Source organism: Centropristis striata, chromosome 23 (assembly GCF_030273125.1).
Source record: "Centropristis striata isolate RG_2023a ecotype Rhode Island chromosome 23, C.striata_1.0, whole genome shotgun sequence".
NCBI lineage: Eukaryota > Metazoa > Chordata > Actinopteri > Perciformes > Serranidae > Centropristis > Centropristis striata.
In genome coordinates, this window is record NC_081539.1 from 11,530,909 (window position 1) to 11,557,263 (window position 26,355).

Sequence of the window (26,355 nt, forward strand, 5' to 3'; positions counted from 1 at the left end):
GAGAAGAGGCCAGGGGAGGGGCGGAGAGGCAGGGCAAGAAAACAAGCAAAGTGTAATCTTGAGATGGAGGGAAAATGTTTGGATTCTCTCCGCATTTGCGCGGTGGGGGTAAGAGGACAATGGATGAGGCTGATTTCTACATTGTAAATGTGCAATCCCCCAGCAGAGGAGTGCTGCATCAGGATCAAGACTTAAACAATGTCGCCTTGCCTTTATCTTGCCGCCACACTCTCAAACGGACCTGCTGGAATTGACTCGCAGTCTGTTATTCCCAAATGCCTGAATCACAAGCAGCTCCCTCTCATTCAAGTGCAACTTCATTACTGCTTGAAATATGCTCCGATTCAAGCATACATCGCTATTATATTCCTTGGCTTGTGTGACAATTTAGTTTACACAGGGCTGCCATTTAATCACAGTGAAATATATCTTTCCGTAGCGCCAAAACGCGTCTAAAGTTAACTTTGTGATAACCCTGGAAGGCCAACTTTAACCTTGAGCTATGATAGAAACATCAAACAACGTGAGAATCTGAGAAAGAAATTGCTTTAAGATGGGGAGATACAATCTCCCATTCGCCCTCTGTACAAATTCAACTAAAAGAACACTTGTTAAAGACCTCCACTTTATTGGACCCAAGCTGTCACATCTGATAAAGCTCACTGTAACGGAGTGGGCGACCCAGGGACAGCAGGGAGACCGGGGAGATTGGTTGGTGCCAAACTCGCCTGACACTAAAATGCACCTTTAACTCAGGTTTCATCGGATGATCATTTCAAGCTGGAAAAAGAAGTCCCAGCCTCAAAAGGCAGCCGACCCTTACCTTAAACAATATAATAGCTGTTTAAAATCAGCTCCAAATGACAGACTTTGCTGCAATCTGGGAGCAATATTTGCCTGGAACACCTTGGACTTTAATGATGGCCATGAAACCACAAATGAGCAAGTGAAGTCTTCCAGTGTGGAATCAGGAATGAACACATTAGCGTGCGCTGACAGATGAGTCTTAATTGTTACCTCTGGCAAATGGGACTTCACACAAGAGAACAAAAGCTCTCCTCCCAGCGCCCTGTTTGATGCAATGTGACGATGACCTTGCTGCAATGCACCCTCCGCAAGATCCTTAAGAGTTTATCTTGACAGACTCCCAAAGACTGTCTCTCAGGTGTCGCACTGATAGACCAATTCATTTAACTCTGTCACGATCCGGGGCTTTAGAGGCTGCTGCTTGATGAATCCCTATTGTTCCTCTGCCTGTCTGGCTGTTTGCACTCCTTGAGGCGAAGCTACATTACTGTTTCAATAGCCTTTAGACTATTACCACAAGAAAAAACGGCGCTATTTTCATTGAGCATTGTCCTCTCTGTCCTATGTGCGATACCATGGTAACAATGATAATGTGCGCAGCCGGATAAAGGAAACGTGGGTTGCTTGAAGTCTTCCATGCTTATTAAATAAGTTTAAGTGTTATGTTGTCTACAGGTGCTGTGATTATATGCCTTGTATGTTTACTCACTGAGTGTTTGCATACAATTTCCTCCACTACAGCTTCACAAGAACAGACCCAGAAAGCCTGTTTTTTTGTTCTTATTTTCCACCATATTGTATTGAATTGTACATTGAACATGTACTGCATGTATTCAGGAGCTGTGCATCCAGTTTGCCTCTGTTAAAATAGAGAAATAAGTCAATATTTTTTATCTTTGGTTATTTCATATCTTGATAATGATACATATCACAATATAGCATTTTTTTCTTGTCAATTCTAACAAATAAATAGCTAATAATCACATGGTAAAGCCTTTTTTATGTACTCCTGTGTGAATGATGAACGTGACTAATAAAAAAAGTACTGGGTAGTTTCTTATTTAATTAAAACTTTTATGTCAAATGAGTAGTTTCAAGTCAAATTACAGTGAATAAAAAAATCAGATTTTCTGAGAAATCTGAGTTACTATGTGCTTGTTGGTATCAATTTAGGCAGCAAAATGTGTATCACGTTATCTTGATTGCATCATGATATGTTTCCATTGAAAGGTGATAAAGTATCATATTTGATCATTGCATATTTAATCAGGCAACACGGTAGTGTAGTGATTAGCACTTTATCCTCAGAGCATGACGGCCCTCTTTTTGATGCTTACAGTGTTCTCCCAGTGTCTGTGGTATCTCCAGACCCTCCGGCTCTCTCCCACAGTCCAAAGACATGCAGCTTAGGTTTAATTGATGACTCTGAATTACCCGTAGGAGTGAATGAGAGCATGAATGGTTGTCTGTCTCTATATGTCAGCCCTGGGATAGTCTGGCCTCCACCTCTCGGCCAATGTCAGCTGGGATTGGCTCCAGCCTCCCACAACAAGAGTCTGGATAGGCAGTTAAGGAGAATGAATTAATGAATTGTTGCCCAGCATTATGTCTGTATGCTAAATATAAAGATCCAGTCCAAGGACGGTTAGTTTGGCTTGGAATAAAGACTGGAACAGGAGAAAAAAACTAGCCTATTAGCATATGAGCACCACTAAAGCTTACTAAACAAGTTGGACACACACCAAATCTCTCAATGTTAATAAAAGTGACAAATAAATAGTGGATTTGCCCAAAATGTAATGGCGTCCTTGGCCCATCCTTCTACAAATCTTTATGATAATCAGGCCAATAGTTTTTTTTTTTTCTTTAATCCTGCCACAAACCAACAAACTGAACTAGCTTTCAGCAGCAGCCGGTTAGCCTAGCTTAGCATAAAGACTAGAAACAGCCTGGCTCTGTCCAAAGGTAACAAAACCCAACTCCCATCAACTAAAGCTCATGAATTACATCATATCTTGTTCCTTGTCTGTTTCCTTCCCCTTTTCACTCTTTGTGCTAATTTAAGCTAACTGGCTCCCAGCTGTAGCTTCATATGTACCCAACAAACGTAGGAGTGGTATCAATCTTCTCATCTATCCCTTGGAAAGAAACCAAATAAGCCTATTCCAAAAATTGTCGAGCTCTTCCTTTATCTATTGTCCTCTTGACTGTCTCTTGTGCATTGAATACAGCAGCGTGACAAAGGAGAGTAAAAATAAGCTGCAGTCTTGTCTTTGAAAGATGATTCTTGTAGCGGAAGACGGTAAACGATAAGAATGATTTAATATGTGTGTTGAAAGGTCAAACACAAATACAAGTTTATAGATTTGAATTCCGTTTGAAAAGTCCTTTTACATCTTGTTTTACAGTAGCTATACAACTGTGCAAGCAAAGGTGCGAGAAGAGTTATAGTGTGAAGTTATATTTTCTTTTTTCTAACAAAAGTACATCAACTGCCCTTGAACACAGCTGCATCTTCAGCTAAACAAAGGAGGTTCATTTTTAACACTGAGCCAAGTTCTGTGAGATAAATACAGAATTAGCTCACTTTTGCTCACATTGTGACAGCATGATTGGCACCCTTGTATTTGGTAACTAAATAGTTATAAATAGCACTTTGGAGAACGTGTTTGAGCGAGACTTCCTTCACACCAACACAATGCATGTTAGAGGCTCCATATGGTCAGCAGGAATGCTTGAACACTGTTTGAAAACCCAGTGCTTACAATGATTGTGGTAAACTTCACACAGCGTTGCTTCATATGAAAGGATACCAGAGGGATGAGAGAAATAAAAGATCAAAAGCGAGGTATGTCCAGTTTTCTCTCATGGAGCAACTTCCCCTCTGCTGTTACAGTTTCACTTTAACCAACTGTTTTGGTTCCAGATAGCTAATATTCATCTGAGAACACAGATAGTTAAGTATAGGAAAGTGCAAAGTCGACTTTCCTCAGCGTGTCACCAATGCTTCCATGTAATACATCAACAGATCGCCACAAGTGGCTACATCTCACTGTGCACACTCATTCCGAGCAGCTGGACAACCTCATTGCCAGGCGGGGAGTGTGTGAGGAGTGCGAGTGGTCTTGCCTGGTTCAGGAGTGGGCATGTGGGTGTTAGATGAGCCATTGATCCTTCCCAGCAGGCTTTTCCACCAGGCGATTTCTCCGCTCGCACACCCCCTCCCCCACTCCATTGACTTTCTGCCATGACGTTCCGCTGTCACGGCAGGACCTGACATTTAATGATCCTCTGATGGAGTAACGTCACATTTATCACTTTCTGGCAGATGTGACGGGGCAGAATCTGTGCAGCGAGCATAGGCCAAAGCAACAAGCAAACAATATAAGTCGGGAAGAGGAGCTGCACTCTGACTGACAGTGGGAGTTATTCAGGATAAAGTCCCCACAATGATCCCAAGTGCCCCAAATTAGACAGATGTAGCAGGACAGTCAGGCATTGTATTTTGAAGGGAAAAAGTCACACCAAGGCAGCCCCACCCTGGCTGAAACTCCATCATGCTTTTTCTTTTCTTAAATATTTGTCCACATTTTAAATGGTAATCCACCTGTGATAAAAGCAATGTTCTGCATTGAAAGAGTTTGGCCAGGTTGTGGCATTTTTTTTTTGCCTTCCCAAAACCAAAACCACAAGAGCAAAACTCTGAGGAAGAGATTAAATAGTTTGTGTATGTGCAGCCAGACATTTCTTTAACGCTGACTCAGCGCCATGGCGAAGTGAGACTACTACATGGATAATTAACTCTTTGGTTACAGTAGGACATGCAGCTTTAGCCTCAGTCTTCTAGCATTAGGACCATGTCATGTAGGTAGCTTTCAAGTGCGAGTCATATTTGGATTTTGCTGAAGCTCCTTTTGATGTGTACTAAAAATATGTTAAATTGTAGATGTTAAATTATAATATATATATTTCGTAGTACTGCCAAAAGAATTTTAGCTCACTATGCATGCTCAGAATCTTCTTTGGAATTTGTTTTTACGTTAGATAGATATTTTGAAAAATCTCAATTGGGTGGACAGAATTTTCCTTTTTTTTAAACAGTGGGGAAAAATGAATATTTGTAGACAGGGCTCAAAAACTTAGAGGCAGAATTTGTTATAACCAACCTATGGCGCTAATGTTTGTTGTCAATTCTCATTTCAGCTGGTCAAGTCGATGTTCGAAGAAGAAAATTGAGAATTTTTTTTGTACCACTTTTTGAAGTCAAAGACCCACTTTCAGTCACTTGCATCTGGAAACAGGTGATTTTAAAGTTTTCACCTGTGCGGTTATAGTTCATGACCAAGCAGGTGGTCTAACCTGTCACCTAACCTCCCATCTGTAGGAGAAATAAAGGAGGAAATATTTAATAATAGATATGTTGAGCTCTTTTTAGGAAGTTATCTGTGTCTGTACCAGAAGACAGAAATAGTCATAGAATTTAAGACAGCTGTATCCATCTGAGACGAACTCCTACACTAAGATACTGAAAATCTAGCCCGAGTCTTTGGCCTGCGGTTCTCTGAATATCAGAAATAAAAATCTTATATGCTGAAGTGATTCGCATACTATTTGGCGAGTACAAAAACATCCCAAGTGCGCTCTAGCCTCAAGCAACCGGTCTGACTTACATCTGAAGGGAAAAATCTGCACTGTAAGTTAAAACAGCGACTTTAAGGTTGGATAATTATGCATACCTCCATGTGGCAAATCGCTGCACAAAAAAGCTGTCGAACAAATTCTGACCGGGGAAAAAAAAAAAAGAAGTAGAAAAAGCTAAAGAAAAACAATGTGGAAGGACACTGAAAGAGATGTGTTAATTTACAAAAGGCTTGAGGAAGAGTTAATTAAGCCAGCTGCGGGAATGGGAGAAAGTGCTGAGTCCTGGAGACACAAAATATTTATTCATCAGCCCATTAAAGTTTAATTCCTTTTTTTTCTCCCTATTTTTAAAAGGGAGGGAGAATGGAGGAAAGCTTTGAACATTTGACCTTATATGTAAAAGTGTAGGGTGAGTCTGAGGAGCCCCAGGGATTGTTTTAATCATTAAGAACCAGCAGAAAGAAAAAAAAGAAGAATTTGCTCTATTGGAGCGAACTTTCATATTATTCAAATCAGATTATTGCAGCATTTGATTATTCCATTTTCCTGTAAAATTGTTATCATGCTTGGGCGAGAAAACAGATATGTGACAGCTTGAGCAGGTGACCTCTTTCTGGAGGATCAATAATTGCTTGAGACAAATGGTTACATGACAGAACAATGACAGATCTCTGTGTCAAGCAGCACGCCTGTCCGAATCCAGCTCCAAATATCCATCATGTCATGTAACACTTCACTGTACTGTAGGTAGCCTTCCTTCAATCTGCGTCTGATGAAAGGATGAGGCCCGGCTGAGGAGGAAACAGTCGTGTGCTTGATTTGTCTGCAGCCTAATTATATGGCAACAAACGAGTTGCCAATCATGAGAATATATTGTCTGGTTTTATCTCAGGAACTCATCAAGTCAACCCAATTAAAAGCTGCAATGAGAAAGACATCGGCAGTGAACAGGGCTTTCATTCAGTTAATTCATGATTGCCAATTAAAATAGAATAGCGTGCAAAGTTGTAAAGCTGTCAGGAGGGCCAAGCTAAATTACCCTTTTCCACTTTGAATGATGGATGCGTTCATTGCTCTCCCTTATCTTATTTATTCTCTGGGCAGAGGAGGGAGGGAGAGGGGGGACAAAAGCAGGAACAGTTTAAAGAGTGTGTCGCTATTGAAGAAGGTTCCTCCTTTTGGAAAACCAAAACGCTCCTGTGGAAGATTGTTTTGCTTTTCTGGGGTGAAAAAAACTTAATTAAATCAAGTACAGTATCCTAGATCCATGCAGATGGCCCAATTTTATTTCACAATCACTTATGAGAAGACTGCAAATTATGTTGCAAGTCAGTATTGATATTGATATTGCAGGTATATTAATATGCATTTTTATTTTCACCAATAGTACCAACAGAATCAGCCCATCCTGACAGCATAAATCAAGTTATTTTGCTGAAACACTCCTAAAAAGTCTTTGTTTGTGTCAACACAACGCTTTAAATGCCATTTTAATGTGTCCACAGCAGTTAAAGTGAAGGCAACTTATCCTGGTTGTGTCTTCTGCACCATTAGCCACTGTTGCCATACTATTGATGGCCTAATTAAAATGTGTCAGGCTGAAATATGTCACATTTTTTTAAAGGCTGAAATTGATAGCTCACATTAATTTTCACTTTCTCAAAATGACCTTTAATTTCGCTCGCCAAATGCAGGCTTGTGTCTACACCGGCACACCCTCCCGTTCCCGCTCCTGAAACAATATGTCAAACGGCTTTGACAACACACGGAGGAAGCCGACCGTTTGTCTCAAACCTCAAATTGAAGCCGCTCAGGTTTCAAATATCCACCAGAAAATGATATGCAACCGCCTCCCTGCAGAGTCCCGGTGTCCGGTGCTTTCGTTTTTTTCTGTTAATAACTTATCACTGATCTCAGCCCACTCCCTTCTGCAATTTGTTCACTTTTGCTCCTTTCCGGGTAGCCCAGCTTTTAAATCCACCCCCTGGGATTCTGTCTTTGTGAAAGCAAAACAACCCCCAGATCCTGACGTGTCGCTGTGGAGAGGTTTTCCCTCAAACAGCCAGGGAGAAAGTGATAGTTTCCATTTGGAGTTTGTTCTCATCCTCGGGAGACGTGCTCCACAGGTCAGGCTCTTTGCAACAGATTAAAAGAGAGTGTCACTAATGTCACCCGGCCAGGGAATCAATGGCATAGCGTAGGAAATGAAAGCTGTGACGGACGTGGACGACCACATCAGCTCCTGTCACTGTGTGTCCGCTCAGAGTATTCTCTTCATCCTGGCAGCTGCTGGGGACCTGAGGGGAGGGGGGCTCTGTCAGTTGGAGCCAGTGTGGCCCCGGCACGCTCCTGAACCATGGAAAGCCCACTGGGGCCTCTTTTCGAAAAGGCTTACAGGGCTTCAGACACTCACACCATCAGCGCAATCAACTTGTGCCACTCTGGGCTGAGCTTTACTGCTGCAACTTTTCTCATTTTCAAACGTGAGGTTTGTCCTCACATGAGAAATCAAACTGTTACAAGTTGGAAACAGAGAAAAATTAAGTGAAAATGGGAAATAGTGAACGGACCGAAAGCAGTTATTTACTCTTTTTTTGTTTTGTCTGTTCACATTTATAATCAACAGAGCTCATTGTTGCCTTCATATACTGATTGCAGCCATTTTTCAGACAGTGGTTTTAATTACAGTTTTTCATCCTCCATTTATTTCCTTGCCTCTGTGAACATGGAATCCCGTACATTTAGATGTATACATGTGTTGTCACTGGTATACAACACCAGTATAATTTTTATTCGCCCATCAAATGGCCGTTATCAGCTGTTATTAGCCTTATATATGGGTTAGTAGGGCCCAGCTCCACTCACTAGCAGGTGCTGAAGGTTGTTATTAGCCCTTTAAATGGCTGGTCACAGTTTTGTTAGGTCTTCCTTTCAGTCTCATTAGGTTTAGGTGGCAAAAATACGTGGTTAGGTTTAGTAACAAAAAATTAGATACTGAATGGTTTGGATTAATTGCCTTAAAATTATTTATAAACTGGTCAAACATCGTGGTTAGTTTTAGGAAAAAAGACAACGGGTAGGAATATATACCTTATGTTACTAAACATACATGTAGGGACAATTACAAGATAAAAAAAATTAAATTGGCCTTATATATGGGTTAGTAGGGGCCGGTTCCACTCACTAGCAGGTGCAGAAGGTCATTCTGAGCCGTTTATATGGCCGGTCACAGTTTTGTTAGGTTTCACTTTCAGTCTCATTAGGTTTTGGTGCCAAAATATGTAGTTAGGTTTAGCAACTAAAAAATACATAGTTAAGTTTAGGAAAAAAATGGAATGGTTTGGATTAAACATCTAAAATTGCTAATAAAGAGCTGAAACTATGGTTATGTTTAGAAAAAAAGGATCATGGATACGTTACTAAGCGTACATGTAGGGATAATATCAGGATATAAAAATGACTCATAAAATGATTTTTTATTTCACTCTTCACATGGTTAGTGACCTGAACGCCCCCTTGTCTCTGATTGGCTTACCCTGATATTGTTATCTTAAACTTAACTAGTCTTACTTCTCAGGCCTAAACCTAACCAACCCAGTCACCTTTCATTAGGCACATTCTAGCAGCTGCAACAAGTTAGTCTTTTCAGATAATCCAAAAAAAAACAGACTACTTTATTCTGACACTGCTTAGCTTACAAACTTAAAATTTTACCTTTATTACTTGTGCTTTTAAACAGTTCGTTTCACTTTAACTTTACTCGAGAAAAAGCATAGAAAAGGTTCAAGGTCCTTTTTTTTTTCTCCTTTTTTTTTAGAATTGGTGGTTGTGGGCATTGGATGTTTAGGGGGAGATAGCAGGTCAACAATACATGCCACATAGAAGTGATGAACATCATCGGAGGGCTATGAACCTTAAGATTAATATGAGATGCAGCTCAGCACTTTATGTCAAGTTGTTCTGGTATATTTAATAAAAATGACTTAATTGATTCATTATTTATTGAAACCTATTAATGTGTATAAGGGTTCATAACATTAATATTATGCTTTCTGAAGACCATTTCCATCTTCAACTATGTCCCATAAGTTTTTGCAACAAATTTTGGGTTGATACAATTTGTTACACACATTTGGTGCTGAATAATGCAATTTTATTCATATCGAGAATGAATAGAAATAGTAAAAAAGAAAACCTTCCAGAACATAACATCAATAGATCAAGACCTTTGAAACAACATAGTTAAATCCATGCTGTGATTTGGGTTCAAAAACTTTGTTCATTTGGGAGATTTCTGTATTTTCAGCGATTGGATGACGAGCAGGCCGTGTGAATGCTAAGTAGTTTCAACAAGTGTTTAGCGTAGGGCTGTTGATTTTAATCTGACTGTGGTGAAAAAGTACTGGAAAAACTGCAAATATAGAGTAGAGAGATACTATACAGTGGACATTCTTTTTACAGGCATTTTTAATGTAGCACTTCCCACAAAATAATGTAGCATGAAAGGCTTCTTGGTCTTGGATGTGGGCCAGCTATGTTAACCTTTGTCAGTTTACATTACAGCAGATTAATTTATTTAAATAACACTTTTGCTCTTATTTTTCTCAGTTTTGGAAAGGCTAGAAGAAGATTCCAAAATACAGATTACAACTCTTACTGCAGCCTCATGCCCGCTGCTTCAACAAGCGGAGAAATTCAAACCTTGACAGGCCTGCTGTGTCTAGTTATAGTTGTTAAGCTATAATTGGACAGTAGCTGTTTGGATGGGGTGTTTAGCAAACAGTCACCCCAAACCAGTGGCCACGAGGGAAATCAACAATTTGCAAAGGACGGTTTTTGGCAGTTTCATCCCTGATTCTCAAGTAGCACAGGGAGTTTCATAGTTATGCTGTCCTGAAAGTTTATTCCATTATGAGTATGCGCCGAGAAGCAGCGTCATTTTAACAAATTGAGGTATTCCACACTTGACAGCAAATAGTTGTCCTCATTTTCCCATTTTGAACACAATCTGCTACCCCTCGAAAGTCTATTTTTACGCCTAAAACAATGCCTTACTTTATATTCACTTTCTGTGTTCAAGAAGAAAAAAATATTGGTAATGTATTTTGTTCTGCTCGCCCTCCACCCACTGACTCAGCAAGTGTTCTTGGCTCGTACAATCCCATTCACATAACGGCAGAAAGAACATTTAATGGGTAGAATAGAAACTCCTGCAGTTAATGAGAAACATTTGAAATATGCCCGATAAGAAGAAGAAGACCTGAGTTTTCCACCTGCATTTATTACCCAGTGTATTCAGTCAGCCCGGCTCCTCATGCGTGCCTGTGTATTCCCATTTGACACTTGTTGGTTGATCGACTCCATTAGATTATCACTGTTCATTTCCTTTTCTGGAGATTGGGAACTCACTTCTGTCACCGGCAGGACGGTTCAGGCACCGCAGGAGCACCACATTCAGCTTGACAGGACCGCATTTGATTTTCAGGAACGGGACGCATCTGCTGACGCAAACGCCACCTGGGCTGTTGGTCGTGCTGTTTGTGTTCACCTGTGTCTCTGCAAGGAGAATAAAAAGGCGCTGCTTGTTTCCTTGTTACATGGTGGCCAGGAAACACGGGGGCTCGTTGAAGCAAACAGAATGCAGATGCTTGTGGTGTGGGAAAAGGGATGTGGAAAGAAGAGGAGCAAGCAGATGAAGGGATGGGGGGGATAACAAGCTCTTTGCCAGCCAGGCAACCATGAGTGCTATTGCTCTGCTGGAGTGAATGCAACAGGCCCGGGTTTTTCAGCCTGACTACTGGAGCATGTGAACACACATCTTCCCCGCCATGGGAGAGGAGACTGTCATGACAAAGCCAATGCCTTTGCCTCGACTATCCCTTCCTGCTCCTCGTCTATGTCTCTGTCTCATCCTGTCCTCGTTTCTGTCTTGTTTGTGCTTACTCTCTGTTTGGCTCTTCCTTTCTTTCTCATTGTATATAACACAAGGTGACATTATTTTCCCTCTTTTCAAAATGGAAAGAAAAGCATCTGGGTGATATGCAGTCAAGGCTTGCTGTCAAAAGCTTGGAACATTTGCCACCTTTTGGGGAAAATCCTAATTGAAAAACCCTGGCTCTGGAGGTGCAACAAATAAACTAGAAATGTATAAACTAGAAATGAATACAGATGCATTCTGATATGCAACTACTACAACTTACTTTTAAGAAAGTAGTTTATTGAAATGATTCTGTTTGTTAACATGAAGGAACAATTTTTTGAAGAATTTGAGGAATGGCTTCAGAGGAAACTTTTTCATTTTGATAATTCTCATAAAATCTATCTTCTGTTTGCCTTGCAGAGATGAAAGATGGAATTTGAAAGTTGTAAGTAGCTCCTTCACAGAAGGTGCCAGCTGTAGTCACCTTGGATTTACAGCAGTTACAATGGATACAAGGATTCCAGTTTTAAAATATTAAAACTTCTCAAACTACTCCTGTAGCAAAACACTTCCACTTGTTTGCCCTTCATCGTGCATGCTTAATACTTATAGTTACACTTGTTCTATTTGAACACAATGCACATAGATGAGCCTCTCAAGGCTACATTAGCACCTGCATTATGCCCTTCAGTTGATCAGAACAGCTCAAATATTATTGCATGATCCTGCATATTGTTGTAGCAGATATTTATTTCCATGAAGAAAATGTTTCCTTTGCAATTGCAAATTTGTGGACTGCTGTTGTGAACCCTCCAGTCATGTTAGGCACTAACTACACCTTCACTACTTCAGTTTAATCAATCCGTTTTATTTGTCACATGGAATTGTAGAAACTTGTGAATCCTGTCAGCTCCTTGAACTTGTGCATTATTAATCATAAAGCAAACGCTTTCTCCCTTCTCTTGCCAGACTCCTCTGTTCTGTCAGATCAGTGAATAGGAAAAGAGTCACCTGTTTGAATGGCACTCTCCAGTATTTCACAATCTAGCCAAAATTGGGTGAAAAACAAAGCATAATAATAGTGTTCAAGGTCCTTTTTTTGAGAATTGGTGGCTGTGGGCAGTGGATGTTTATGGGGAGATAGCAGGTCAACAATAAATGCCATATAGAAGTGTACTACTAATAACTAACATCATCCCACATGAAGAAAACTGGGCTCACTGTATCCAAAAGAGTCTCAGCTTTCCAGTGATACCCAGTTTATGTAATTCTAAGTCTGTTCAGGGACCTCAGTAGGTCCTAATGTATACTACATGAGAAAACCTATGTAGTTTTTGACCTAAACTGCATGTTACAGCATAAAGTAGGCATGTATGTTCAGTGGAGACTTGTGGGAACCCAGAGAGCCTATTTTCATTAAAATCACATGATGCTTTCAAAATAAAGTATATTCCTAAAAGTAGTTAAAGTTCTTGTATAAAACTGATCCCAGTAGCGGGGGTTGTCCAGCCCACCATCCAGCACCTGCATATTGGCGTTGGTTTTGCCTGTCCATGTGGTCTGGATCTCAGCTGGTGCTCATATTCCCCACCTTTCCCTCTGTGTTTCCATCTATACATTAGTAAACCTCGACCGTCTGGGTAGCAGAGTTGTCAGGAGGAGAGCTCACCAAGCGATGAGTTGATTTGTCTATCCTGATGAGCGACTTGTAGTCATAGTCTGTGCCACTGTTGTCCAATATCAATCACAAAAAGTAGAACTAATACTTGTAAAATAGATGTAAGGGCATACATTTGCATGAATTTAGCATACATTTATCTGAGCTGACGAGGAGGAGACTGGCTATACGTTCACGCCTTCAGTAGTGATTGATCTGCCTCCTTTTCACCACACTACAGTTTGTCTGAGATCCAGTTTAACAACATTGTCTGCTGCTTCAAGCTAGCTAATGAATGAGCATAGGCTTATGCATTAATACAGAAACAAAGAATTTAGCTACATGTTAGGCTGTCAAATAGATGTTTGGTTTGGACTAGGCATGGGCGTTTGGAAGGAACCTGCCAACTCCAGCATCTATAACATTAACGATCAATTAATCGATTAATCGCTATGTTTTTATACATATGTATACAGTACTATGCAAAAGCCTGTTTTGCATAGATGCTTTTATTTTGAAAGGACAGAAAGAGATTTCCTGGCAATCGTAAAACTAACTCAAGTGAGGTGATACTGTAAAGATAACCTCAAGGAATTGAATGTTTTATGTTTAAGCCCCTGAAGAGGCATGAGGTTAGTTTTCACAGTAATCTTGCATATTTAAGTGTGTTTTGTGTTTAAATTAGTTTTGGATAAAATTAAACCTAGTAATTCATGCTAGCAAGGTTTGATACAGTAAGCTAGTTAGATCTTGAGAACGTAAAGAATAAGGACCAGCACTTCTCTGTGCAATTAGGGTATGAAGTTAAAACTTTATAACCCAAACAATGGGCTAAATAGGGATGGGAATAATTAATTGATCGAATAATGGTTGTTAAGAATTTGGTTGATCACATGGAATTTTTAATTGATCTGTGTATTTTTTATTTATTTTATCCATCAGTACTCACTGAACTGAAACACGGCAGAGCGTCAGTTCTGTGGCCGTACATGAATAAGCCAATGAGCTGAGAATTAAGTTGGATCAAGCTACAGCTTGCAAACTGAAAGTTGCAATAACAATTATAACACACAGAAATACAAGAGGATTAATTTGAGCAAAACTAGCTTACTGTATCAAACCTTGCTAGCATGAATTACTAGGTTTAATTTTTTCCAAAACTTATTTAAACACAAACACACTTAAATATGCAAGATTACTGTGAAAACTAACTTCATCCCTCTTCGGGGGATAAAACATAAAACATTGAACTCTTTGACGTTATCTTCACAGTTTAATCAGGTGATTTAGTTTTACGAACGACAGAAAGTCTTTTTTTCGTCCTTTCAAAATAAAAGCTTCTGTTATCAAAACAGGCTTTTGCATAGTACTGTATATACAGCATGGCTTTATTTATTCCCATGTCGGGAATAATCGATTAATTGATCGTTAACGGTATAGAAGCTGAGTTGGCAAGTTCCTTCCAAACACCCATCCTTAGAGCTAAAACGGGCTTAAATACTCTGTAAAGCTTAGTGAGTCTGGATAATGTCTGTGAATTTGTCGTTGAACAAACTCCTTTACACAACATGCAGTCATTTATCATATGGAATAACTTTATACAAAACATTTTTTGTTATTTTTGGTCAGTGGAAGAAAAATGACAGCTGTGAATCAAATGAATTTTGGCATTTTAACCCAGGGGTTTCAAAAGCTATACCTACATGCAGTGTACATTATAGTATATTATAATGGCAGTGGTTACAAGCAGGATCCTCTGACAGCCTTATTTCCCTTTTGCAGAGATTTTGTAGGTGCAGATTTGAGTGTGAATTGAGAGCACAGCCCAGGCTGACACCGCTCAGTGACACACAGACCGCTGAATGCTCGCAAGTTGGTGTGTCATTAGGATTCGGATCAGGATGCTGTCTCAGTCGACACAAACTGAGGTGAATGAACATGTCTGTCTGCAGTGAGACGTTTCTCTTTCAGAACCTGCTGTGACGTGTCTGAGGAGGAAAATTGCAGAGGATGACCTCTGTACTTCTCTGTTATCTATCTCAAGTATTTACCTAGATTTCCCCCCCTATCTTAAGTGTTCTGTGTCTCGATCCTCCCGAGAAAGAACGAACGCCACTTTACTTCCAGATGCGCTTTGCTGAAGTGATACTGCCTGACGTGATATGAGAGATGCCACGAGTTCATGATAAACTTTCAGTAACATTGATTATCCGCACAGATGCAGAAGATTGTCCTTGAAGAATGACTGTCTCTGCAGCGTTGGCAGACCGTGTCAACAACCACCAAGTCATAATTTTGCTTGCGTGCAAAATTGCATCTGCAAGCATGACAACATTTTCAACACTGTATATCAATGAGGATTAAGACAATTTATATATGAAGGGTGCAAGCCGAGGTAGTGTGCTGCAGAATCCTTGTCAGGGAATATGAGAAAAATATAAAATACCTAAAAAGGGAGAAGGGATGATAAAAACCTGTTACATTAAATTATTCGAAGTCTAACCCTCTGGAAGACAAGTTCTAAGCTGCAACTCAGCAAGATTGCCATTCCTCCCCCGTAATCTATTTAACCCCCAGGGGAACAGGAGAGGTATGGGCTAAATTAGTGTAATCTGAATGAGGGTTTCTTGAATATGGTGGTTTCAGCCAGTGAGGGATTGTATCCGCCTCCAGCTTCAGTGGCCTGACAGACAATGAGGATATGACCATCTGAATCGATACAGCCAATCCCCCATGATTAGGTCATCCATTAGTTCACTTGATCTTTCGACCCTCTTACATAGCATTAGATGAAAATGTAATCGCTCAATACTTGCTGGATGATTAGTCCAAATCCCTGCGTCTCAAAGAGGAGAAGCAGGAATGTTTTGATGCAGCGTATGCAAATAAGTCCGGCTTTTGTATTTTGGTCATGGTGCCGGAGTCAGGGGGACGCCAACTCCCTGGCCTTGTCCCTTGAACATCAAGGCCCCTCTGCTCCCTCTGATCCCCGGCTCTCTGCAGCCTTATGAACACCATGTAGTGAAATGCATGTTCACATACTGTGTGCAGTGCAATGCAAAAAAAAAAAAAAAGAAGAAAAACCCACTCCGGCTGAGCCTCTCTGAGAGAAAACACTGCGCCTCAAAGTGTCTGAGCTCAACAGAAAGAAAAATCAATCAACGCAAAGAATTAGAATAAAATAAAAAAACAATTAAGGGGGCATTTTAACTTGTGTGCAAATGTCTCGGTGCAATTATGGAGAAGAGAAAGAGTCAGAGATGAATTAGAACAACCACTAAATGGAATTCGGTTTGATGATAAATCAGGATCCCACTGTCAAGATCACGGTGTGAAAAAGGTCACTTGCTTTGAATCATTGCTCCGGCAGCACTAAAGAACGTGAAGGCCAACGCAGTGCAGTGAATTCTATTTTCATAAACTTAAATTTAATTAAACTGCAAATGCAAGGACATTTTTAAATTTAAATGTGTATTTTCTTATGTGCATGTGCATAATAACAAGAGCCAGATCATGTGTGTCTGCCTCAACATTACTCTCCTGCCCTCGCTTGCTGTGCCCGACTATCTTTGTCTCTGCAGTGCTGTGCTAAAAACGCATGTTATGACAGCTCTTTAGCTGTGAGCAGAGCGACATGTTTTCTTTAAATGTCCACTGGGGAAATCAATACCTTGTTTACAGCTGCAATTGGCCAGTCAATGTTACAATCATCTGTTTCCAATGACAGTAAAAGGCTGTTACTGGAATTATAATGTCAATTGTCTTTTAGCAGGTCAGAGATTGACCAGCAATTAACATTACTTATCCTGAGTATCAATCCATATTTATACGTCAGTTAGAGCAGTGATATCCAACCTGGAGTGCTTGTACCTGAAGAGACAGTTGTCAATGTGTACGTGATGAGTTTTTAGAGCAGCTCATCTAATTAAAGAAATAGATGTGACAATTTGACATGTTGTGATTGAGCGTGTGTGAAAACTTGCAGAGATGTCAAACAGTTGATAAAAAAGTTATGAATAAACACATATAATTATCTAAAAGTTCTGCATAAACAGTTGAGGTGTTAAGATCAAAGTTCTGCATGAACAGTTAAAATTCTGACTTCTGAATGTAATGGGTAAGCAGCAGAGCCCTGCAGATATGGGATTTTTGAGACAGATTTTAGAGCTCTGAAATTGACCAATTACTGAAATTTTGAGGTACAATGAACATAGACCGTCTCTGTAACAATTGTCCAGCGTTTTTGCAACGATATAACAATGCAAAGGTACTCATAAGGCTGCTATCTTGAATGTATAACTTTATTATAGAATGTATCACATTTTCTATGTTACGATACAATATATAAAACAAAGAAATAGAAATAGAAAGAAATTTGCAAACTGTAGCTTTATCCAACTTAATTCTGAGCTCATTGGCTTATTGATGTACGGCCGCAGAATTTAACGATCCGCCGTGTTTCAGTTCAGTTCGATTAAAAATTCCATGTGATCGACCAAATTCTTATCATTGATGAATTATTCCCATCCCTACTAGCTTAAAGTATTGGATAAAAATATTGGTTGAAATAAATAACTTTAAAAATTGATAGGCCTAATTATCTTTTATAACATTTATTAGGGCCGGGACTCGATTAAAAATATTAATCTAATTAATTAGAGGCTTTGTAATTAATTAATCGCATTTTAATCGCATATAAATATTTGACCTGAGAACAGTGAGAAGTAATTTTTTTCACATGGATTTTTAGTATACCTTTGAATAATGACTAAATACATAAGCTCAAGCAACAAAAATATTGTTTATTTTTGTTCAAGTCAGACAGAGCAGTGCAATTTTTGCCATTAAGTGTAGCAATAGCATATTTAGATATATAGTACATTTCAGAAATTCAGGTAGCCTATAGGTAGGTAGACCTTCTGTACACTATAATACTTTGTTTTTTTAAGTAAAACACAATCCATGCTAGCTACCACACTAGCCACTAGCTGCACACTAGCTACCACACTAGCTGCTAGCTGCACGCTAGCTACCACACTAGCCACAAGCTGCACGCTAGCTACCACATTAGCCATTAGCTGCACGCTAGCTACCACACTAGCCGCTAGCTGCTATATGTTTTGCATTGAGGTGATACTTGAGGCTCGATGTGCTGCGGTGATATGTGAATTCCTTGTTGCATAGCAACACAACCATGCTCTTATCGACGCTTCCATCAGTTCGTTTCTTGTAACAAAATTTCCCATCCATGGGGCTAACCAAAGCTGTCTCATCAGCTTCTTCGTTCATGTTCACTGTGGTTTGTTGTTGTCTGAACTCATGAACGCTAGTTGGTGCTCCACTATAATCGGTCTGCCTGAAACTCATCCAGTGAGAAACGTTCCGCGGTGCAAAAATAAGTGTGATTAAAATGCGTCAATTTTTTTAACAAGTTAATTTTTGTGTAATTAATTAATCTTAATTAACGTGTTAACGGCCCTACAATTTATATCTTTAAGCAAAAATAAGTGTGATTAAAATGCGTCAATTTTTTTAACGAGTTAATTTTTGTGTAATTAATTCATCTTAATTAACGTGTTAATGGCCCTGCAATTTATATCTAAGAGATATACAATTACTCGTATTTCTATCAACATACATATATATTGCACTACTGCCCTGGAGGCACTGTATTTTGTTCTTTACATGCCTGCAAGTAGAAGTAAAGCTGATAAAAGCTCTTATACATGTCCAATTTAAAATACCTAAAAACAACTGTTTTTTTGTTGTTGAGTTGTGTTCTCACATTGTCCCAAACGGTTCCGGCAATTTTCAAACCGAGAGAAATCTGTCATTTCAATTCACGACACACTTCTGGTCCTTTGCCTATCAATGGTGCCATATACGCTTTGCACATGCATTGTGATTGTCTTTCATATCAATACACTTTTTAGATCTTGGTCAATTTATTGATACTAGTGCAGTGCCCGTAGAAAGTATGTATTCGTATAGTGGGAGATTAAGTAGCTTTTTCAATTATGGCCAAATGAGGTTGTGTGTGAAAGTGGGATGTACAATGAGGTGTAATACCTTGCATAGTGTTAATATACAAAGTGTTTATTGGATAATACATGAATGTACATTGAGATATAAAGAGACACAGAAATAGTTATTTTAAGAAAAAGGTATAGGAGGGAATAAGTTTACATGTAGCACAAACAGATGGATGTGAATAATGTGAGTAAGGGTTATTAGGTGTGTTGTGGAATGTGTAGATTGATTGATAACTATTGTGTTTCATATATTGTGGCTATGTAGACCACGACAACGTCTGCAACTCCATAAAACACTTACTTTTCATAATGTATACACACCATCCAGCACATACACATTGAACATTAATATTTGCTGGAAACTATGGAAACTACTATATATCGAACCTTGTAGCACACTTTAGAACTCCGAAAGATAGGTAGGCTAAATAGACTTACAGATGAGATGAGTCAGGCATGGAAATCCAGGCGTCCGATCGGAAGTGCAATGCCGCAACACGTCCTACGTAAATAATGATATTTTGAAAAATGAATGAAAAAATCTTCAAAATCTGTGATGCATTCCTTTGTGCCATGCGCAAGCCAAATACGAAATCTTAGGTCAGTCTGACTAACGGTCAGCAAGATATGCCCTAGACACACACACACACACACGCTTCTTGCTTTTAAGATGTATAGATATTTTAACAGCAGGAATGATTTTAGTCGCTGAATGTCTGGGTCCTAAATTATCAAGGGAACAAGCTGGTCAAACGTTGGCAGTTTTGGCTCCAGCCTCTCCTCCGGCGTACCAAACCGCATTGGAGAAACACCGCTTTTTGACGTGACAATGCTTATTTCAGTGTTTCAATCACTTTAAATCACTGGGTCGATTTGTTTTGGAGAGGAAGATAACTGCTGATAATTCGGCTCCTGGTAAAAACCTCCTGACCACTGAACACTGAGAGAACTCTAACCAGGAGAAACCAATTTCAATGACGGGATTGCTCCGTCTTTTGTTATCGTGAAATTACATTTAGAAAATTACACATGGCACATTTAATAGTTGAGATAGGTAGCGTATAATAATGGAGATGTCTGGCCTCAGACATGCCAAGTAGTGGTACAAACTTGACCAAACCACCTACACATATCACCTTAGCTCATCTTTCTGTATAAAAGCCATAACAACTCATGTAAATATTATGTGCAGCTACTGAAATGCAGTATAAAGTGTCACATATTATGCAAAATTCAAACTTGATTGTCCTTGAAGGTCATATTTTATTAATGCTGGATAAGCTGCTACAGTAACCCTTCACTGTTTTTCTTGTTAGCGTGTGAACAAAAAGACCCATCAAGCGGCGTGTCACAGGGGAGCAGATAACAGTAGGCCAGGTGAGCGGAGGTCAGAGCATCCTGATGCGGGGAGGCGGCGGCGAGGGTGGAGGAGGTGTAATGGAGGCATGGCAGTTAAATGCCGGGGCCGGCCGCGGGATCCGGAGGGAACGGGACGCGGGCCACATCACCTCAGGCATCTCCTGACCGCGAGTGATTGATGGGGAAGAGCTGACGAGCCGGGCTCCCAATGTCACTCTCCAATTAAATAACTCTCACCGCTGAACTGCTGCCTCCCCCCTCTCACCGCTCACCCCCTCCTGCGATACACCTCCCTCTCCTCCTCCCTTTCACCTCTCCCTCTATTATCACACACCCACTCTCCCTCTGTACTCTGTCTTCCCTTTAAGTTGAGTTCTTATTTAGTCCAGCTTTCCTCCCTTTTATCATCTTGGCATTATGCTCCTTTATTTTCACCTCAAACATTATTCTCCCTCTCATCCCACTGCATTGTTCTGTGGCTTATTTTTACCTGTCCATTGTCCCCCGTGTCTAATTTCATTTCTGCTAACTGCTCTTCCAGGTATGACAGACAGAGGCTGCTCTTTCTATTAGTTTGGGTCAGTGATCCTTTTCCTAAATGACAGAGAGAGCTGGGAAATATTCCGTCTCTAAAATGCAAATAATACGGAGACAAACACATGGAAACTAAACCCTTTGCATGAATAATGATCAAGGCTGTGTTTAAACTAAAATGAAATGTTTCCTTATGCGAAAACAGGTGTAAATATTTTAATATAATGTATGTAAAAAATTCAAAGTGTTTGCCCTGACAAGCCTGGAGGAGTCTAGTGTTATATTCAGTGCAAATGCATGTGTTATTAAGCGGAGATGCTGGTGCAATGCTGTATGTTTACTGTCCCTAATTAGGAGTGTAACTAATACTGGTTTTGGTTTCAAAGGTCTGGGAGTGTGGAGGTGCTGTAGTTTACAGAGGCCAGACTCACGCTGCATTCTTCTGTCACTGCAGGAGCTCGGTTTGCAGCTAATTGGATGAAAAACAGAACTGTGGATAGAAATGAGCATCTGCATGGAAGTGCACTTAAAAAAGTGGGTATTTAAAAAGTCAATTTGGAGTTTGGATTATGCAAAGAAATGTGACAAGTTGAATCTTCAATGATGATATACACAATGCAATTGCTTTGCACTTTTAAAAAAAATCATTATTTTAGCCCATTTTGTCATGTGACTTGCAGGATTTAATTAATTCTCAATGTGGAGGGGGGAGGTGTTGAGTTTCTCTCATTGGTTGAAGGTGTCAAGAATTTTGTATTGACTTTCTTTCCACCAGCTAGGCGATCATTTAGCAGTACACATGCCATCTGCTGCCAAAAACCTGGCAGGTTTGGAAATTCGGCTCCTGATTCTCTCTGCCAAAAACGCTGCGTGTGTTTCTGGCTCCCAGCTCGCCAACTTATTTTGGTCAAACTATTTCGACAGGCTTCTCTCCACTCCAGTCGGCGAGCATTTTTGGCTCAGATGAGAGCGTTTCCTGTCTCGTCCTCTTCGCTGCTGCGCGTCCCCCTGTTGCCTATGTAAGAGAGCGATAGATACATACCCAAAACCCTGCAGCTGGGGTTCCCTGCACAGAGGCAGTACTGCGCAGGATACAGAGAGAGAGAGAATGAGAGAGAGAGGGAGGGAGAGAGAGAAAGAGAGAGAGAGGGATCAGACTTGCCACATCCCTGCCAAGGGTGAGCATTTACGCGCGATCCAGTAGCCGATCTCCAGCAGCCCTGCTCTGCCACCAGGACTAATTTCATCATGAAAACTTTTAAACTCTTTATTTTGACATAAGCCGATATATTCTGCGTGGTCTGTGGAGAGAGAAAAAACACAACTTTTCGCAGCAGACACCATCTGTGCGGCGGTGAAGTTATTCCATCTTCTTTTGGTGAGTAATTCCAATTGATTTCAATCATGTGTCGACTTCTGCATCCCCACAATGCATCTGAGTTAATTTGTGGTCTACTTATGTATTCTGTGCATTTATGTCCCGTCTCTTATTGTGTAATTAGTATTCCATAGACACTGGTTTCCTGCGGCGGCCGCTCACTGACATTTTTACTGTCGGTTTCCGTGCTGCTTGATTCCCATCATGTGCTTATTTGCCATCTTTTCCCTCTCTTTCTCTCTATCTATCTCTCTCTCTCTCCAAATCCCAAAGTTGTTTCATCGATCTGTGTTAATGACGCGAGCTTTTTTTTTTTTTTTTTTTTTTTTTTTTTATCGGACAAACGTCTTATCGATCCGGGAACAGGTGCGCCCCTGCGAACTTTTCCCCCCCTCTGCATTGTGCAGGTGTTGACAGCTAATGCGCAATGATTGATACTTAACAGGAGGGTCAAAGCAGTCAGGTCACACCGGTGCGCAGGGCCGAGCAGAGGGCTACCTGCTGATTTACACTGCAAAGAGTCGCTGAGTGCACAACTGGGCTGCAAGATCTCATTTTATTAATGAGAAGTGGAAAAAAAAACTGCAAGCAGAGTAAAAAAAAAAAAGAGGGAGAGAGAGAGAACTTATATTCCATCAAATTAAGGATTTTCTAAATTAAAAATGTGTCCTATTTCAGGGTAATATACCTCTACATGTTTCGAGGAAATTCATGAAACTCTTCACTGCAGTGGCAATGAGACAGGAACTGGCAGAATATTCCACTTATTTAAGGAGACATATAATAAAAATGACTTTTAATGATGGTTATTTATTGCAGTGCAAGTCTTTTTTTTATAGCAAAATGCACTAAATGATATATCTGACTGTATTTTGCTGCCTGTAAGCTCTACAGTCCCCACAGTTATAGGAATATACAGTGTGATATAGTTCTGCATAACCCATCATGTCATTTATAATTCATATTATCATGTCGCTGTTTGTGTCTGTGCTTGTGTGGAACTTCAGCTCTCACTTTAAGGACTTTTAAAAAAAACCCATATTCATTAGTCATTGCAGTTTTTGCTTTTTATCGCAGGGATATAAATTAAAATGCATGACTGACACCAGATAGGATTCTGTCTGTGTCACACCTTTTTCATTTATCAATTATCCACTTCACCCTGCCACTTCAGCATCTTTTGCCAGAGTTATTAAACTAAAAAAAAGAGGCACACACAGCAGCATGTGTATTAACCTCTAAAAAGCCCTCTAGTGAACTCTTTACAGATGTTGCATTGTTTTTTCTATGCAGCAACATACTGAGTCAGATTCAAATCTACTAGTGAGGGATGCGAGAGGAATTCAGATGAGTTTGAGATCATAAATGTGGGGGACCACCCTTTGAACTGGGTTCATGCTCTTGCATCAGCAATACTCTGGACTATCTGAGCTGTAGGTGTCCTTGAAGAGGACCCACCAGCTACAGCGTTGTTGCTCTCTGGCTGACCCTCTGCTCTGCTTTTCTCCCTCCAAAGAGACAAACAAATGTAGAAAGGTGCAGCAGAAATCAATGAAGTGGCATGTTATTGGAAACTGCTCATATGCTGCTGCTCTTTATTACAAACGGAGCTTCAAATGTCACAAAAACATATCAAAAAAAGCTCATAATCTACTCCCTTGGTCAGCTCGTGCAACACCATAAACAACCTTTATGAAGTGTCTGAAACCGTAATTAACTTAGCAGTTTGTGTTGTGTATTCCAGCCCATGAGCGAAGACACTGAATGATTGAGGAGAATATGGATCAGAGGAAGCGTGTGATTGGTTACTGAGCGCTGTAGCACTCGTAATCCTGTTGTGAGACTGGCAAATGGGATTAGAACACTGTGTGTAAGAGAAACAGAGCCGGGGGATGACTGGGAGGCTTTACATTCACGGCTTTATCTCACATTTTCACTTAATTTGGCGTCATCGCTTTGACACCTTGGCCCGGCAATGAGTCTGCTGCTCCACAGGGGAGTCCAACGTGGACTTTGACCGCTTATTAAAGGCTGGTATTGGCTGACAGAGGATGATGCTTATATTTGAATATTTCTAAAATGATAAAAAGGAAACAGTTTTAAAGGATTTGGCATGAAAACATTGCCAATGCTTTAAGGCATGATCCTCACTTTTCATCAGAAGGCTAAAACTGCCTTTGAATAATAGGTTTGATATCTGCTAGTTAAAGCACAATGCCTCTGTTTTTATCACACTTGTGTCAGTCCATTTTTTTAGCTCCACAGTCATACTTGAAGACATGAGGACTGGTTTTCACTCCTGTACAGTGTAAAAAAAAAACCAACTTCCAGCGAGTGAGATAATCCATCACAGTCGACACAACGCCTTCATTTGTTTTTGTTGTTTTTTTTTAGCCCCAAAGTTTTTTTATTTAGCTTTTCTGCTTCGTTGTCACTTCATTGTGCCCGAGTCGAGTGTTTTCATATCGGCACTGCGTTACGTTACGCTCTGCTTACTGTCAATCACCTGACACCAACAGGAAGAAGAAAAATAGTCCTGAGAAAACACACTGGTGAAACACTCTTGTCACATTCATCTCTCTTGTGTTCGTCTGCGACTACAGAAGCTCATTTCAAGCTAGATTTGACGCTTTTAATCTATATGATGATTAACAATAGAAATGTATTAAAAAATTGATTCCTCCACAGCATAAATCGCTTAATAATTTGGACAGTAAATCAGCAAAAACTCATTTAATAACAAGCCAATATCTGCTGCACCCATAACTACATTAGTGTTATCTCCAGTCTGGATCTCTTTTAGCAAAATGAGAAGCATTAACCTGGCCGCTTGGCTCCAACTGACCCTGCGCCGATTCTCTCCTCCACAATACCACCGCTGCAACCTGCCTCCACCACCCGTGCTGCCCTGCAGCCAGATCTGCTCCACTTTCCACCTCTACCATTAAATTGTCATGCAGAGGCAGTCACTTTGAATGTGTGTCTACGTGCGTGCACGCTCAGCCTTCACGTGTATTCATATTAAAACAGATCAGAATGATTGTTTCCACAGATTTATTGCATTTTGGACAAAGTTCTACCTTGCAGGCTTTTTTTTTTTGGGTGCTTTCTGCACTTTGAGTGAGAAAAAAGCAAATAATTCAAGATTCCTCCATTAAGAATTTGAGCATTTAAAAGCAAGGAATGCTTAAAATAAATCCTCACATTCTCCGCTTCCCACAAACATCTATGTATCTGCAGAGGTGACAGTCGCACCACTGTTATTTATTTCTGTGTTGATTATTAGCACCGGGTAATGACTTTACGATGGCAAAATATAACAAATCACTTCCACAGGATGTGTGCTCTGCTGTTTTTATTTTGCTAGGGGGAACAGAGAGGAAGTGAGATGAGAACTGAAGAATCTGTGTGGGAAGAAAGAGGTCACTTTATGCCAAAGCAATTACCTTCCTCGTCCAGGTCCCTGCCAATACTTTTCGTAAAGGAGAGAGAAAGAGAGGTCAGCGAGGAAATAAATATACGTGCTCTCAGTTTTCTTAACGTCTGCTTTCAGAAGACCTCCTGAAGTTTAAATGCCATTCGTGAGTCAGAATCATCCCGAGATATTGCATAAATTTGCCGGCGAGTGCTTCTGCATGTTTTTATGTTTCTCCTACAAAATATTTATCGTGGGGAAGTCATTGTTACGTGTCAAAATGGACAGATGATACCAGCGATATTATGAAGTTTATGTAATTGCTTGACTACACAGGACTGCCAGGATGTGTTGTGACATGAAGAACATTATCTGTCAGGAGCTGATGCTTTTTTCTGCTTTGACAAGTCTTCATGTTCTGGCATCTTGGGGGATCTGTCACGGCATGACGACGGCAGGGAGACAGATCCCCCTCGCATGTGCTCAGGCCGGCAAACAGGCTGCTCGGAGTAGAGGTCAGGAGCGCTCGGGCCATCATGCTGCTGACAGCTCAGATTTATTTTTAATCTCGGTGATGAGCGCTCGCCACACAGATCATGTGGCTTGTTAGTG

The 26,355-nt window shown here is 40.3% G+C and overlaps 1 protein-coding gene across 2 annotated transcripts in view; it reads left to right on the forward strand.

Moving 5' to 3' along the window:
- LOC131962029 (cadherin-7-like) overlaps positions 1-26,355 on the forward strand; it is a 193,360-nt gene that overhangs the window by 47,859 nt on the left and 119,146 nt on the right. Inside the window, exon 2 of one of the 2 annotated variants that reach the window (XM_059326979.1) lies at positions 21,405-21,484. The gene's annotated coding sequence lies outside the window, so the exon portion shown is untranslated. Of the gene's footprint in view, positions 1-21,404; positions 21,485-22,169; positions 22,329-26,355 lie in introns of those variants that run through there. The other variant, XM_059326978.1, reaches the window with a different exon arrangement.